Here is a 16,099-nt window from a genome sequence, read left to right on the forward strand (position 1 = left end):
CTTGAAGGCTGAGCCCTTGGCTCCTCGTTTCTCCTACCCATGGAAATATTTTCCCAACATCCACTCTGTCTAAGCTGTTCAGTATGTTGTAGGATTCAATTAGTTCCATTGTCATCTTCTAAGCTCCATTGAGTATAGACCCAGAATCCTCAAATGTTCTTCATATGTTAAGCTTTTCAATTCTGGGACCTTTCTCATCAACCTCCTCTGAACATGTTCCAGGGCCAGTACATCCTTCCTGAGATATGGGGCCCAAAACTGTGTACAGTACTCCAATTGTGGCCTGACTGGATCCTTACAGATCCTCAGAAGTGTTTCCCTGCTTTTATATTCAAGTCCTGTCAAAATAAATGCCATTGTTGCATTTGCCTTCCTAACTACTGACTCAAAGTGTAAGTTTACCTTGAGAGAATCCTGGGCTAGAAGTCCCAAGTCTCTTTGCTCTTCGGATTTCTGAATTTTCTCCCCATAATCCTTCTGTTCCAGGGTAGCAGCAGAGACTTCCAGACACACTGATTTGTATTCCGGGATATCCAGGGATCTCAAGAACTGCCAGTATCTCAGGAGGAATCGTTATTCTGGGAGGAGACAGAGAGGAGCGTGGTGTGCACCTGTAAACTCCAGAGCTTCCCAAACTTCACGAGTCAACAATAACTCTTTCTGGACCAAGAAACGAAAGGGCGGACGAGAAACTGTGACACCACAGGAAGTGAAATTAGGCCATTCAGCCCATTGAGTCTGCTCCACCATTTACTCATTCTTGAGTATCAAGGGGCTCAAAGGTGATAGGGAGAATGGGGTTAAGAAACATATCAACCATGATTGAATGGCAGAGTAGATTAAATACAATAAATGGCTTAATTTCTGCTAGTTAACATCCATGGAAAGAAGGAGGCAACACAATAAGTTGTTTCTTGGGACAGACAAGATAATGTTGTTTAATAATGGTGTGACAAAAGGACAATTAATTCTGCCTGTCGAAGGAAAGCCTTTACATAGAGGAGTTAATTGCAGGGCAGGCTGTTTCAAACAGATAGCTAACCCTCAAGGATAAGAAGGTAAGCTGCAGACCTGAGGTCTCCAGCAATGTGTGGTGATGTTAGAGTCTTTAAAAAAAACTCAAAACAGATTTGAAATTGAGGAAACGCCACCAAAATTCAACTCCAGAATGATGCAGCAGCAGTACTTAGAAGAATAAGACTGCATCAAACCCCTGGACACTTCCAGAGATGGGCACTGTCGGTGGAAACCCAGAAAAATCCAGCCATCAACTGGGTGATAGCCAAGTTTGGTGGGGGGTGAAGCTGAATGAACTTGAGGGGTTTTATTTGTGGTTGCTACATGCAATAAAGTGCAAATCATTGTTTCAGCAGTTGATTCTATGTGCGGTTTCTGAGTCAGGAGCCAAATTAAGGTGATTCACCCACAACCACACCAAGATGCTGGGATTAATATTGACTCCATTGCATTCAAGAGAATGTCATCAATACTGTTACAAAGCGAAGGCTGAACCCACCCACCCCACTCACCAAGATCTCAAACTGAAACGTCCAAAGAGTGGCACGTTGCCCTTTAATCTGTAAAGTCAGTGTGATAAGTGGTGTAACCTGCTGTAGTGTTAAAAGTAAATCCCTGACACTTTAAAATAGACAATCACCAATTTATTTAACCAACTCTCACGGTAAACAAATGAACAAAATTACTAACAAACTGAATAAATCCGTCCGAACTACTGGGTATTCTGGAATAAATCAAGATTCTTCTGGTATGCTGTTCCAATCAATACATGTCCCACTCAGATAACGCAAACTGGAATTTAATCTCTCAGATTACAACCAGGTTATGTGTCTTCCGGAATATTCTGTGCCATCTTCTGTCGGGGATGCCTCCTCCGATTCCTCTGTCAGGAATGCCCTTCTCTGTTTTCCTAAATGATGCTTTCTCTAATACACAGATGACTGAGAGCGCCAATTCTTTATGATAGGATTGGCCATGTTGTCAAAACTTTAGGATTTAAATTTAATAAATTTTTGGTAGCCAATGCGGCTGATTTAAATTGATTGGTGAAATTGAAAATCGTTTTCTTGTCCTGCTAACTGTACAGCCTTTTGTTACAAATGTTTCAGTTCAAGTGCTTTTTGTTGTGATTATGTTGCTCCTTTAAGATTACGCTGTTGGTTTATTTTCAGGTGGGGTTTTAAAAGGCTTCCCATTCATCTAGGATTAAGGTTTTTGCTAATGGTTAACAGATACTGGCTAAGGCAACAATCCGGGAAAAGGGTTTGACATTTTTTCTTCTAAAACACTTCTACGATGAAAGGGCAGTTGTCCCATTCTTTTCCCCTGCTTTTGATTTTAGCAAGCAGTCTCTCTGAAGCTGCTGCAGGAAGAGATGTTTCCTGATTCAACAGATGTTTCTGGCTGACTCTAAAGCTTCAGGAAAAATAGTACCAGGGTATTCAGCCTCTCCCTATAGCTCAAACCTTGCAACCCTGGCAACATCCTTCCAAACCTTTTCTGAACCCTTTCAAGTTTCACAATGTCTTAAAAAGACGTCAACTTTGCTCAACTAATGTGGGAGAATTTTCTGCATGACGCGTTGTGCCTGAAAGAGCCCTCCCCTGTGCTATGACAGAGCTGCAGTGACTTTCAAAAGCCTGACAAATGCTGTTATCAGTCAAAGATTCATTGGGAGAAGCTTCTCAGTCACATCTATAAATGGAGAAAGTGTTTTTAATAATGAGACATGAATAAAGGGCTGCATTAATCTTTTGTTCTGAACATTTACTCATACATCACAAAACAGAGCATATGAACCCGGTCAAAAGACGTCTACGGCAATATAAGACACCACTGCCGATTTCCTCACCAGGACCGACTTTGCACAGAAAACATGGACATTTTAAATGAATGGGGTGCCATTCGTTTTAAGATCAGGTGAACTTAAGAGGCACAGCATTGGCTTAGAAATGAGAGATGCTTGACACACGCACAGCCAAAATCATCACTGCCATTATTATCAAATTAGAATTTAGGCTGGATAGGCTGGGATGTTTTTCCACTGGAGCAGAGGAAGTTGAGAGGCAATATTTCCAAACCATGAGGGGTAGAGTTGGGTTAACGGTAGCTGTCTCTTCCCTCGGGGGAGGATTTCAAGAGCAAGGACGCGTTTTTATGTTGAGAGGACAAAGATGGAAGAAAAGATGTGGGGCAAAATATTTACAGAGTGTAGTTCGCCTGGGGAAACAGCTGTCAGTGGAAGTGGTTGAAGCAGGTACATTAACAACATTGAAAAGGCGTTTCAACAAATACATGGATAGCAAAGCTTTAGAAGGATTAGGGCCAAGTGCAGGGAAATGAGGTTAGTGTTGACAAACATTTTGGTCAGCATTGATCGGTTTGGGCTGAAGGGCCTGTCTCTGTGCTATAGTACTCGATGACTGGCGTCTCTTTGTAACTGACACTGTTGAGTTTCCACATGAACCAGGAAAAAGTGAGGACTGCAAATGCTGGAGATCAGAGTTGAGAGTGTGGTGCTGGAAAAGCACAGCAGGTCAGGCAGCACCCGGGGCGCAGGAGAATCGATGTTTCAGGCATAAGGACATCCAGATGAATATCTCACTAAATCATGCTGAATAAAATCTGATCTCATTCGTCAACTCTGATGCGGAGGTGCTGGGGATGGACAGGTCAAAAGTCACACAACACCAGGTGAGAATCCCAATAGATTGATTTGAACTCATGAGTTTTCGAAGCACAATTTCCTTCATCAGGTGAAGTGATGAAGGAGCAGCACTGATGAAGGAGCAATGCTCCCAAAGCTTGGGATTTCAAATAAACCTGTTGGACTGTAACCTGGTGTTGTGTGACTTCTGACTTCAACTTCTTCAACTGCGCATTCATGTTGAACTTGATGGGATACTTTATCCAACTCGGTATAGTTAAATCATGTCGCTTGGAGGGGTTCATTTGAAACCTTCCAGGAGGTGAATTCAACAAGATTGAATTATTCAAAGTTACTCAATTCTAAACTTACCTCAGGACCAGTAGTCATAGAGGTACAGCGCGGAAACAGATCCTTCAGTCCAACTCGTCCACGCTGACCAGATATTCTAAATTAATCTAGTCCCATTTGCCAGCACTTGGCCCAAATCCCTCTAACCCTTTCTATTCATGTCCCAACCAAATGTCTTTTAAATTCTACCAGCCTCCTCCACTTCCTCTGGCAGCTTCTTCCATACACGCACCACACTCTGCGTGAAATGCTTTCCCTTTAGGTCCCTTTTAAATCTTTCCCCTCTCACTCTAAACCTATGCCCTCTCGTTCAAACTGATAAATCACTTCTGGTGGAGATGTCAACGTTTCGGGTAGAACCCTTCTTCAGTCCTGAGGGGTAATACCTGAAATGCTGCGTTCTCCACCTCCTGGTCTGCCTGTCTTGTTGTGCCCAGCCTCCTGCTTATCTATATTAGATTCCAGCATCTGCAGTTTTTTATTTTGTCTCTAACAAATGGTGGAGCAGATTCGATGGGTCAAAATATCCTAACTTCTGCTCCAATGGTCTTGTGGTCTTAGGTTTGTGCGGGCCCTGGGCTCAATGAGCAGCAGCGCCCACTGGAAGCAATATTCACAGAACCGTAGAATCACGACTGTGTGGAAACAGGCCCTTCTGACCAACAAGTTCAGAGCGACCCTTTGAAGAGTAACTCACCCAGACACATTCTCCTACCCTATCACTCTGCACTTACACCTAACTAATGCACCACACCTACACATTCCTGAACACTATGGGACTATTTCGCTTGGCCAATTCGCCCAAACATGCGCACGTTTGGACTTTGGGAAGACGCGGCAACACGCAGAGGAAACCCACGCAGACACAGGGGGGAATTACATGCAAACTCCACACAGACCGTCACCCTGAGGATGGAATCAAATCTGGGTCCCTGGCGCTATGAGGCAGCAGTGCTAACCACTGAGCCACCACCCCACCTTCCCCCTCTACTCCCCCAGTAGAAAACAAAAAACCCTACCAACTCTCCCACGATCCCCACTGTCAGAAAGGGCAGGAGGTTCAGTCCTGGGAGTGACCCTCAGCAGCGTTACCGGCAGAATCTGATTGTTGGGAGCATTGGTGCCTCCGCTGGTGCTTGTTCAAGCTGCAGGACATTGTGAACCTCTGCCCACACATGGGGCAGGCAAACGGCCTCCCCGCAGTGTGGACCCGCTGGTGCGTCAGTAGAGTGGAGGAGACAGCAAAGCCCTTCTCGCACTCGAGGCAGGTGAACGGCCTCTCCACAGTGTGGACCCACCGGTGTGTCAGCAGGTGGGAGGCCTGGGTAAAGCCCTTCCCACACACAGAGCAGCTAAAGGGCCTTTCCCCAGTGTGGACCCGCTGGTGCTTCAGCAGGTCGGAGAGCGTGTAAAGTACTTCCCGCAGACAGAGCAGGTGAATGGCCTCTCGCCGGTGCGGACCCGCCAGTGGGCCAGCAGACCAGAGGAATCGCTGAAGGCCTTCCCACATTTGGGGCAGGGGAAGGGTTTCTCACCGGTTCTGGACCCGCCGGTGAATCACGAGGTGGGAGGAGCGAATGAACACCTTCCCACAATCGGGGCAGCTTCCAACCCATGTAAGTACCACATGGGAACTGACAATTTTTAATGCCATTGGATTGCTTGGACAGAACATTGGCTGGTGAAATTGGCAATATAGCTGTCTCGGACCATGTTCCAGTGTAATTAGATGGTAAAATCAAGAGTGGTGGAACGGATGCACAGCACTGGTGCATGGACCCATTCCTGTTAAGGGATAGCAAATTTGTTGAGTACATCACAGGAGTTCAGAGCCTTCTGGGATATCAACTCGGGTACGGCCAGTAATCCGGAAATACTGGAGGAGGCCACTCAGGCATATTTATGAGGCCTGATTATTTTTTATTCAACGACTAGAAGGACGCAGAGGAAGGAGCAACAACAGATGCAGATAGCTGAGGAAGTATAATATAATAGGCCTTCACTGGTCAAGCTGCAGCTCTCTGGGCTGCTCCCAACTCATTGCACACACTGGGAAAAAAAAGGTCTGCTTTGCTCAACAAAGATTGTTTGAATTTGGAGATAAGCCAGGTAGATATATGACGAGAAAGAAAATGCTTCCCAATCTATTATGTCTGTTAGAGAGAAGGTTGGCACAGTTACCCGTGAGTTAAAGAAGATTAATGTTAGATTTAGGGAATACTTTGCAGGGTTATATCGGTTGGAGGGAGATGAACACAGTGCAGCGAGAATGCAGGCCTTTTTTGAGATCCTGCACCTCCCTAGTATAAACGCGGAACAGGTTTCCTTTTGAATACGCCTTTGACAATACAGGAGGTGCAGGATGCAATAAAGCATCTCCAAGGTGGCAAAGCACCGCGGTCAGATGGATTCCCAAGTGAATTCTATGTACAGGATTAGGGAGGCTAGTATCTCCCTCATTTTAAAGAAAGAGCCCGAAGAATGTGCTTCATACAGACCCATTTCACTGTTGAATGTAGATTTTAAAATTCTACCCAAGACGCTGGCCCTGAGGTTGGAAAAGGTGTTGTTCTGTATTGTGAAAGAAGATCAGATGGGTTTTGTTAAGGGCCGTAGCTCCTCCAACAATATCAGGAGGGTACTGAACATGGTGCAGGTATGCCAGCAAAGGTTGATCCTGGGTTCAGTGGCCTCCCTAGATGCAGAAAAGGCATTTGGCCAGATAGAATGGCTGTACCTGTTTGTGGTCCTCAAGCGCTTTGGTCTGGGGGCAACCTTTGCGAGATGGGTGGTGGTGTTGTATAATGATCCTAAGGCAGCAGTCATCACAAATGGCACTAAGTCAGATAACTTTTATACTGGGAGAGGTAGTCGACAGGGATGTCCTCTTTCACCGCTGCTATTTACCTTGGCAATTGAGCCATTAGCTGAGGCTATCAGGAGGGATCCTGAAATAGTGGCGCCAGGAGTGGGAATGGGGGAACATAAGATTACCCCATATGCTGATGACGTCCTTTTGTTCTTGGCCAATCTGGAGGAGTCCGTTCCTCGATTGATTCAAACAATTAATTTATTTGGCAGTTTTTCAGGCTGCAGGATCAACTGTACAAAATCAGAAGCCATGCCGATGGTGGGTGGGGGGGTGGGAGAATTAGTGGAGGTGCCTGATCTGAAGGATGGAATGCAGTTCCTGTTTAGATGGTCGTCAAAAGGGTTTTTGTATTTGGGAAGTTATATTACCACTGCCTTCCACCAGCTGTATAAAGCTAACTATGTACAATTACTGGAGAGGATAAAGCAGGATTTGCAGCGATGGGACGGATTACCGTTATCATGGTTAGGCCGAATAGCTCTGATTTAAATGAATGTTCTTCCTCGTCTACTGTACCCCATGAGAATGCTCCTGTTGTTGCTACCCAGATGAGTATTACTGAGGCTCAATGGTTGGCTAGGTTCTTTTATTTGGTGTCGCAGCCGCCCCCTAATTAAATTTACCAAATTGAAGCTCTCATAGGGTGAGGAGGTGTGGATCTTTTGGACTTGAAGAGATATCAAATAAGCGCTTTCTTAGCATATGTGGGTGACGGGGTACGGGGGGACTCGGGGTCGATTTTGCTTGACGTTGAAGCATTGCAGTCGAGATGTCCCCTAGTTAATCTATTATTCGTTGATAAGATGAAATCTGAGACTGAGCAGTGTAAGAGTACAATCATTTTAAATACAGTGAAAACCTGGAGGATAATGAGGCAAGACAAGGGCAATTGGCTGATGACCTCGCTGATTACCCCACTGGTGGCAGCCCAAGGATTTAAACCTGCGGCAAGGGACTCCGGCTTTAAGTCATGGGAGAATTAGGGAATCTCCTGTAGGGAAGATTTATTCGAGGGTTAGGTCTTGATTTCATTTAGCCAGCTAAGTCAGAAATATGCATTGTCTAATAGGGACCTTTTCCGGTACTTTCGGCTAAGGGATTATATACAGAGGAAGACCACGCTCCTGGCTCAGCACTACAGGACAAATGTGGAGTAAAGAGTACTCTGGTGTACAGGCGCTCTTTCAGTTAGCACGTTGTATCATTTACAGAAGGGACGTACCTTAGGGGATGTGGAGGGACTCTCCAGGATGTGGAATCGGGAGCTAGGATAGGATATTTCATTAGAAGCATGGCAAGATATATGGGAAATGAAAGGAAAATTTCAATATGTAACAAAGCACAGGGCATGCAATTGAAGATTTTACACAGGGCTTATGTGGTGCCAGAGAGGAGCATCACCAGGGTGTCCCAAATGTAAAATTAGTATAGGCACTCACACACTGCTATTGTTCATGTTGTAAGATCCAGAGATACTGGAGTGCTATAGTAAGGGAGCTGAAGGACATCCTGGGGGATTGAAGTTAAAGTGTATCCGGTATTTCTTCTTCTGGGGTTGCTAAATTTGCCTTCTCTCAGAGAACACAGGAACAGACTGTGTAAGGAAGAACATTTTAATGAATTGGATGTTGGAAAACCCCCCAGGGCTTATGGGGTGGCATATGCTGATGATGGAGCATCCCCCCCAAGATGACCTCACAAATATGGTGCACCACAAAATAGTAGTTTTACAAGATGTGGCGGCCCTTTCCAAATTATATTGATGCAGACTGATCAGCAGTATTAATTAGAGCCGTGGTATAGCTGTGGGAATCAGTCTGGGCGCTCATGGGGCCCTGGGAGGGCAAGGCTGGGTGAAAGGAATACGGGTGCAATAACTGGTACTCCCATGGATTGGAGCCTTAATGGAGGTGTGGTGAGTGAAATAGAATAAAGTAATGTGATAGAATTCAAATTAACTTAAATTATGTTTAACTTTATTTGTTTTCAGTTTGATTGTAGCTTAGTTTAAGCTAAGTTTGTTCTTGTAGAATAATAGTTAACTCATTATTAATAATATCATAATAAGACATTGTTGTACTGCTATTTTTCTATATTTTGGTATTGTTCTTTTTTGTATATAGAGGTCTTGTGAGAGATTTGAAAAAGTTTCGAATAAAAATATTTTAAAAAAAATTTTCACCTTCCCCCATAACTATTTTTGACATTCAAAAGTCAGATGAACTCAGCTTTGAATATATTCAATATCTCCCTAACTACAGGAAGGCATCCCCACTTTGAACTCAGTTCCTCTTGCTAATATACCACTTGCCTTGCTGATTGCTTGCTGCACCTATGTGACAACTGGCATTGACTGGAGTAGAAAGCCTGAGCAGAAGGTAGCTGAGGCACGTTTGTACATCCACACATCATTCCTGATGAAGGGCTTTTGCCCAAAACGTTGACTGTTCTGCATCTCGGATGCTGTCAGACCAGCTGTGCTTTTCCAGCGCCACAATTTTCGACTCTGATTTCCGGTATCTGCAGTCCTCACTTTCTCCACATCCCTATATATCACAATTTAAACAATGTACCTCCTTTCTGTTTTTATTTCATGGGAAAGGCTATAATTTCACACTGCGTTACTACATTTACCATGTGTTTGCCAATTAAGACACATACCTGAACCAGCTTTGCTGCAAGTCAAGAACTGAACACCAGAGTGAAAAAATAAAATGGAAAAGGGGGTGAGAACAGTGTGTTGTACACACAGATGTTGGACAGAGGAAAGAAGTTGCAGTCTGGGATGAAGTTCAATCTTCATTCATAGAGAGAGGAGCAGCAAAACCTTCACAAGCGCATGGTCCAACTTCCGCATTCCGACCATACGGGGGAGGCTCTCAATGGCAGGAGGACGACACTCCTTCCGGTCCTTCAGGGTCGATCAGAAGAATGTTGAGTGCCATTTCCGCTGACAGCAAAGAGCATGCGCAGTATTTTGCTGACACCAGCGTACATGCGCAATGCTTCCTGACATCGAGAAGCATGCGCAGTATGCCCAGTGGAGATGCTGGTCCAACTGCCAATCGGAGAGAAGAAAAGGCTGGAGCCCACTTCTTTTGTTTTCCTGGAGCTCAACAGATTATTCCTTTTGCATTTTGTCTGGCTGCTCAATTTTTGGATGTCTTTTCCCTAGGGTAGAGGGAATCCAAAACTGGAGGGGCATAGGTTTAGGTTGAGAGGGGAAAGGTTTAAATGAGACAGAACTGGTAACATTTTCATGCAGAGCGTGGTATATGTATGGAATGAGCTGCCAGAGACAGTGGTCGAGTCTGGAACAATTACAACATTTAAAAGGCATCTGAACGGGTATATGAATAGGAAGAGTTGAGAGAGATATGGGCCAAATGGTGGCAAATGGATCACCAGATTAATTTAGAATATGTGGTTGGCATGCACCGAAAGGTTTGTTTCCCTGCTCTGCAACTCTATGACTCTATTTCTACTTAATCTGAACCAACTTCACAAGATGAGTAATTGGCCATTCCATCCGTACAGCCGGCCCTCAACTGTGGCCTAATTGCACAGATTTCAATGCAAGTTTCAGAAAAATGTCTGCAGCGTTTTTTAAAAATAATTGAATTTGCTTTCAAACTTTACTGATGTTTTTGTAAATATCATTTTAGCAGTTCTCAATGTTAAAGATCAGCCTTTCTCACACCACACCCTCCCATTTCCCAGGTAGAGTGATCACCAACCGCTCTCTCTCTATCCTGAGAAGGGCTGATACAGTGATCAAAGAGCGCTCGAGGCACAAGAAAGGATCAGGGTGGGGGTGCGGGTAGAGAAATTGAACAGGAAACAGAGGCTAGGGGGAAGAGAGAGAGAGAAATGGATACGGGAACAGAGCATTGGAATTAGAGAAACCCTGGGAGTGCACAGGGTGGGGGGCAGAGCGATTGTCAGAGAGAGAGAGAATGGGGTTGCAGAGTGTGGGGAGAGAGAATGGACGTGTTTCAGTGGGTGGGGAGAGAATGGAAGGGGCAGAGGGTGGAGGAGAAAGAGAGCTACAATGAATGTTCGGAGAGAGTCGGGGGAGAGAGAGGGAATAGATGGAGAGCAGAGGGTGGGGGAAGAGAGAGAATGGAGGGGGCAGAGAGTGGGAGGAGAGAGAATGAGTGTAGGGAGAGAGACTGGATGGAGGAAGGCAGAGGGTGGACGAGAGACTGGACTGGTCAGGGGGCACAGGGTATGGCGATAGAATGGACGGAGGTGCAGTGGGTGGCATGTGTGTGAGAGGGGTGAAGCTAGGGATAGCGAGAGAGAATAGACAGGGGGCGCTGTGGGCATGATTGGGTCTTGATTGAATGGGGAGTTGGTGAATGCGTCCCACCCACTCCCAGCATCCCCTTCTTTGCACATGTGCATTGCAGATTATTGTGAATGACGCGAGAGAGAATCTGGAGCGTGAGCGCAATTACCCTCAGATCCTGGCATCAGCAAACCACTGCCTTTCTGTTTTAAAAACTAAATAAAGATGTGGGCAATATACTGGGAATGGCAAGAAGTGAGTAAGAAACTGAACCGAGAGTAAGCGCTTTCTGGTGAGGGGAGCTGGGCAAAAACAGGAGGATGGAAGGATGAATTCGAGTTGGAATCCATTGAAAGGTGGAGGAAATGGGAGACAGAGATTTCGGGTAGGAGATAGGGAAGGCTGTTCGGTACAAACTAGAATTATCTTATCCTATTTCCTGCCCTGCACTGACAGCAATGATCTGTTTTCTCAAGGTATCAGCAGAGGAGGATTTGCTGTTCAGGCGTGCACAAGAAATTTACTCAGGGCCTGAATATCAGCAGCGTTTAAATCCAGGAGGGGAAGTTATTTCAAACATCAACGTGACTTGAGAAGCCCCGCGATTCCACGCAGCCTGCGTGGGAGTGTTCCAGGGTTCTAACTGTGCAGAGAACTTTAACTCTGTAGCGAAATGTGGACGAGTGTTTTCGCTGAAGACGAGCCCTTCTTTTGATCGTTGAAGCTGCTGAGACGCAATGACCCCTGTACCGTGGAAACTCTGTGGAAGCAAATTCAATTTCCCAAACGGGTTGGAGTGTCACCAGGACTGGCATGAAGCCAATCGATTCCTTCAATCCTGGAATGAAGTTAATCGATTCCTTCAATCCAAGACTGTGGGCGGCGTGGCAGCAGCTCAGTGGTTAGCACCGCTGCCTCACAGTGCCAGGGATTTGAGTTCGATCCCACCCTCAGGGTGTTTGTCTGTGTGGAGTTTGCACTTTCCTACCACCCCCCACCCCCCCAATCTCTGGGTGTTCTGGTTTCCTCCCAGGATGCGCAGCTTAGAGTGGATTGTGTGTTCTAAATTCAGGGATTCGCTGTGGAGGTTATTGAGTGGGATGCTCTAAGGGGGGCGGGGGTGGTCAGTGTGCATTGTTGGGCCAAAGGGCCTGTTTTCACAGTGTAGGGGGTTTGATGATTCCCCCAACGTGTCTGCAGCCTGGCTTCCAGCTGCATCTCTCTGAGGCGAAGGTCCTCCAGCATGTGTGTTCCCTAGTTTCCAGCACCCAGAACCTCCCACCTTCTGCAAATCGAAAGACAAATCCCACCCTGCCCTCTCCAATGTGTGCTGTGTAACTGCTTATTCAGTTTTAGTGGCCCAGCAGAGGCTAGTATCCAAGTTCGGAACACATGAGGATGGCATCAACCAGGACCTTGGATTCATGTCACATGACAGGTAACCCCACTTCACTGTCACGCGCTCTCACACCCACACAAAGCACACACTCTCACATTCACACAGATCCCTCCCTCAGACACACACACAAATACACCCTCTCACAGGCTGATACTCTATCACTCACACACTTTATCAAGCACGCACACACTCACCCATACTCTCATGCATGCGCACTTACATATAAGGCTTTAGTGTGATTTTGTATTTGCAAATACATTGTGCGCTTTTTGAGCCAAATACAATCTACAGGCAGTTAATCCATGTGAGATTTTACAAATTCCGACTTTGGAAATAGAACCAGTCTCACTCAAGATTGGGATACAGACCTTCAGTTGTCTCGAATGTGTCTTCAAACAAGTTCTGGGATTTACATATTAATGAACCAAAACCTGCAACCCATTCTAAGAGATGAAAGACTTCACAACAATCTAAATTTGGTCGATATCATTTCTGTTGCATGAAACTGCGATCTTTTGCTATAAATTGTCCTACGATCCTGCGCCACAAACACCTGATGAAGGAGCAGTGTTCCGAAAGTTAGTGCTTCCAAATAAACATGTTGGACTATAGCCTGGTGTTGTATGATTTTTAACTTTGTTTCTTGTGAATACATCCCACACCTCCAGGTGCTGCCAGTAAACCTTACAATGTCGATGAAACGATGCAATACCTGCAGGGATGAAAAATTTACAATTTCTAACGATATTAGCTACTCATTCACTGCTCCTTCTGATACACGATATTGGAAACTTAGTGCAAGAGGTTGAAAGAAATGAGCAGTTTTAAAACAAAAACCTATTGGATCTCATAGCTTTCATTGACAGTCTGAGACTGGGGTTCAGTTCAAGTAACCTTTATTGCCACCCAACTTTGTTACAGCTTCAGATCTCCCCAGCAAAAAAAGTGCATGAAAAGAAGCGTTTTTTTAAACAGCTCAAAGCTCACACACTCCTCCCAACTACACCTCCTTGACTGTTGGTCAGCACCGAGTTGTCCCTTTATAATTGGATCCTTGGTACAGCCTTAAGCTGAAGGAAGTATTGCCTCACTCAGCAATTTCAACCCACACACTGTATCCATTTAAGTTACTCCCACTCATTTGACATGGGGGTGGGGGGGGAGGGGGTAGTCAATGGTCAACCATGCTGCTGTGGGTCTGGAGTCAGGTGGACGCCAGACCGATAAAGGATGCAGTTGAGATGGCTGAATGAATCCTTTCCCACAATGGCAGTTTCCTTTCCTAAATGGGACACGAGTGAATTAGATGGCACTTTATACCCCCAAAAATGGTTTCATTATTAGATTCAGAACTCCAAATTTCTGAACGAATTCCAATCCCACTATCTGCCTCGGCTGGATTCAAACCCCGGGAATCCCCGGAACTGGGTTGATAGTCCAGTCAATAATGGCACTCGGCCGTCGCTCCTTCAATCCCCCTGCAATGGCACGTGAACTCAATAGACAATAGGTGCAGGAGTAGGCCATTCTGCCCTTCGAGCCTGCACCACCATTCATTATGATCATGGCTGATCATCCTCAATCAGTATCCTGTTCCTGCCTTATCTCCATAACCCTTGATTCCACTATCTTTGAGAGCTCTATCCAACTCTTTCTTAAACGAATCCAGAGACTGGGCCTCCACTGCCTTCTGGGGCAGAGCATTCCACACAGCCACCACTCTCTGGGTGAAGACGTTTCTCCTCATCTCTGTCCTAAATGGCCTACCCCTTATTTTAAGCTGTGTCCTCTGGTTCGGGACTCACCCATCAGCGGAAACATATTTCCTGCCTCCAGAGTGTCCAATCCTTTAATAATCTTATACGTCTCAATCAGATCCCCTCTCAGTCTTCTAAACTCAAGGATATACAAGCCCAGTCGCTCCAATCTTTCAGCATAAGATAGTCCCTCTATTCAAAGAATTGACCTCGTGAACCTACGATGCACTCCCTCAATAGCCAGAATGTCTTTCCTCAAATTTGGAGACCAGAACTGCACACAATATTCCAGGCCAGCATGCTATTAGCTTTCTTCACTACCTGCTGTACCTGCATGCTTACCTTCATTGACTGGTGTACAAGAACACCCAGATCTCTTTGTACTGCCCCTTTACCTAACTTGACTCCATTTAGGTAGTAATCTGCCTTCCTGTTCTTGCCACCAAAGTGGATAACCATACATTTATCCACATTAAACTGCATCTGCCATTCATCTGTCCACTCACCTAACCTGTCCAGGTCATCCTGTAATCTCCTAACATCCTCCTCACATTTCACCCTGCCACCCAGCTCTGTATCATCAGCAAATTTGCTAATATTACTATTAATACCATCTTCTATATCATTAATATATATTGTAAAAAGCTGGGGACCCAGCACTGATCCCTGCGGTACCCCACTGGTCTCCACCTGCCATTCTGGAAGGGAGCCATTGATCACTACTCTTGTTTCCTGTCAGCCAACCAATTTTCAATCCAAGTCAGTACTTTGCCCCCAGTACCATGGGCCCTTAGTTTGCTCACTAACGTCCTATGTGGGATCTTCTCAAAGGCTTTCTGAAAGTCCAGGTACACTACATCCACTGGATCTCCCTTGTCCATCTTCAGAGTTACATCCTCAAAAAATTCCAGAACTCGCTGGTGGCTCCGCAGGTGGGAGGAGCGATTGAAGCCCTCCGCACTGAAAGCAGATGAACGCCCTCTCCATGATATGGACTCTTTGGTAGATTACAGTGTAGATGTCTGAGTGAACCCCTTCCCGCAGACAGAGCATGTGAACGGCCCCTCTCTGGTGTGGATCGGCTGGTGCCTCCACAAGTTGCCCACATGACTGAAGCTCTTCTCGCACTCAAGGCAGCTCAACGGCGCTTCTCCGATGTGGACCTGCAGGGTGTAGAAATCGACAAATCCCTTCCTGCACTCAGAGCAGGTGAACGGCCTCTCCCCCAGGTGAACCCACTGGCGATTCGGGAGGTGGGATGCATCGATGAATCGCTGCCCACACAGAGAGCAGGAGAACGGCCTCTCCCTACTGTGAACCTGCTGGTGTGTCTATAGGTGGGACGACTGAATGAATCCTTTCCCACAATGGTGGCAGATGAATAGCCTCTCCCTGATGTGAACTCGCTGGTGTGTCTGCAGGCTGCACAGCCAACTGAACCCCTTCCCGCAAACTAAGCAGGAGAACGGCGTCTCCCCAGTGAGAACGCATCTGTGGGTGTCTAGCCCCAATGGGGAAGGGAACCCTATCCCACAGTCCTCACATTTCCATGATTTCCCCATGAGGGAAGCATTCTTTGTGTCGCGCACACACATTCTCTCACACAGACAAAAGGAAACATTTCTTCTCGAATTTAATGGCTGCTGATATTCAAGCCCCATTGATTCAAGTGGCTCTGTCAGAAGATGACGTATCATTTGTTTTCAGATTTCTTTCTGCATGTCTTCCTGCAAAAAGAATCACAAATTGAGTGATCACTGTCAGT

Source organism: Chiloscyllium plagiosum, unplaced genomic scaffold, assembly GCF_037043375.1.
Source record: "Chiloscyllium plagiosum isolate Xiang-an unplaced genomic scaffold, Cpla_swu_hap1 HiC_scaffold_27, whole genome shotgun sequence".
NCBI lineage: Eukaryota > Metazoa > Chordata > Chondrichthyes > Orectolobiformes > Hemiscylliidae > Chiloscyllium > Chiloscyllium plagiosum.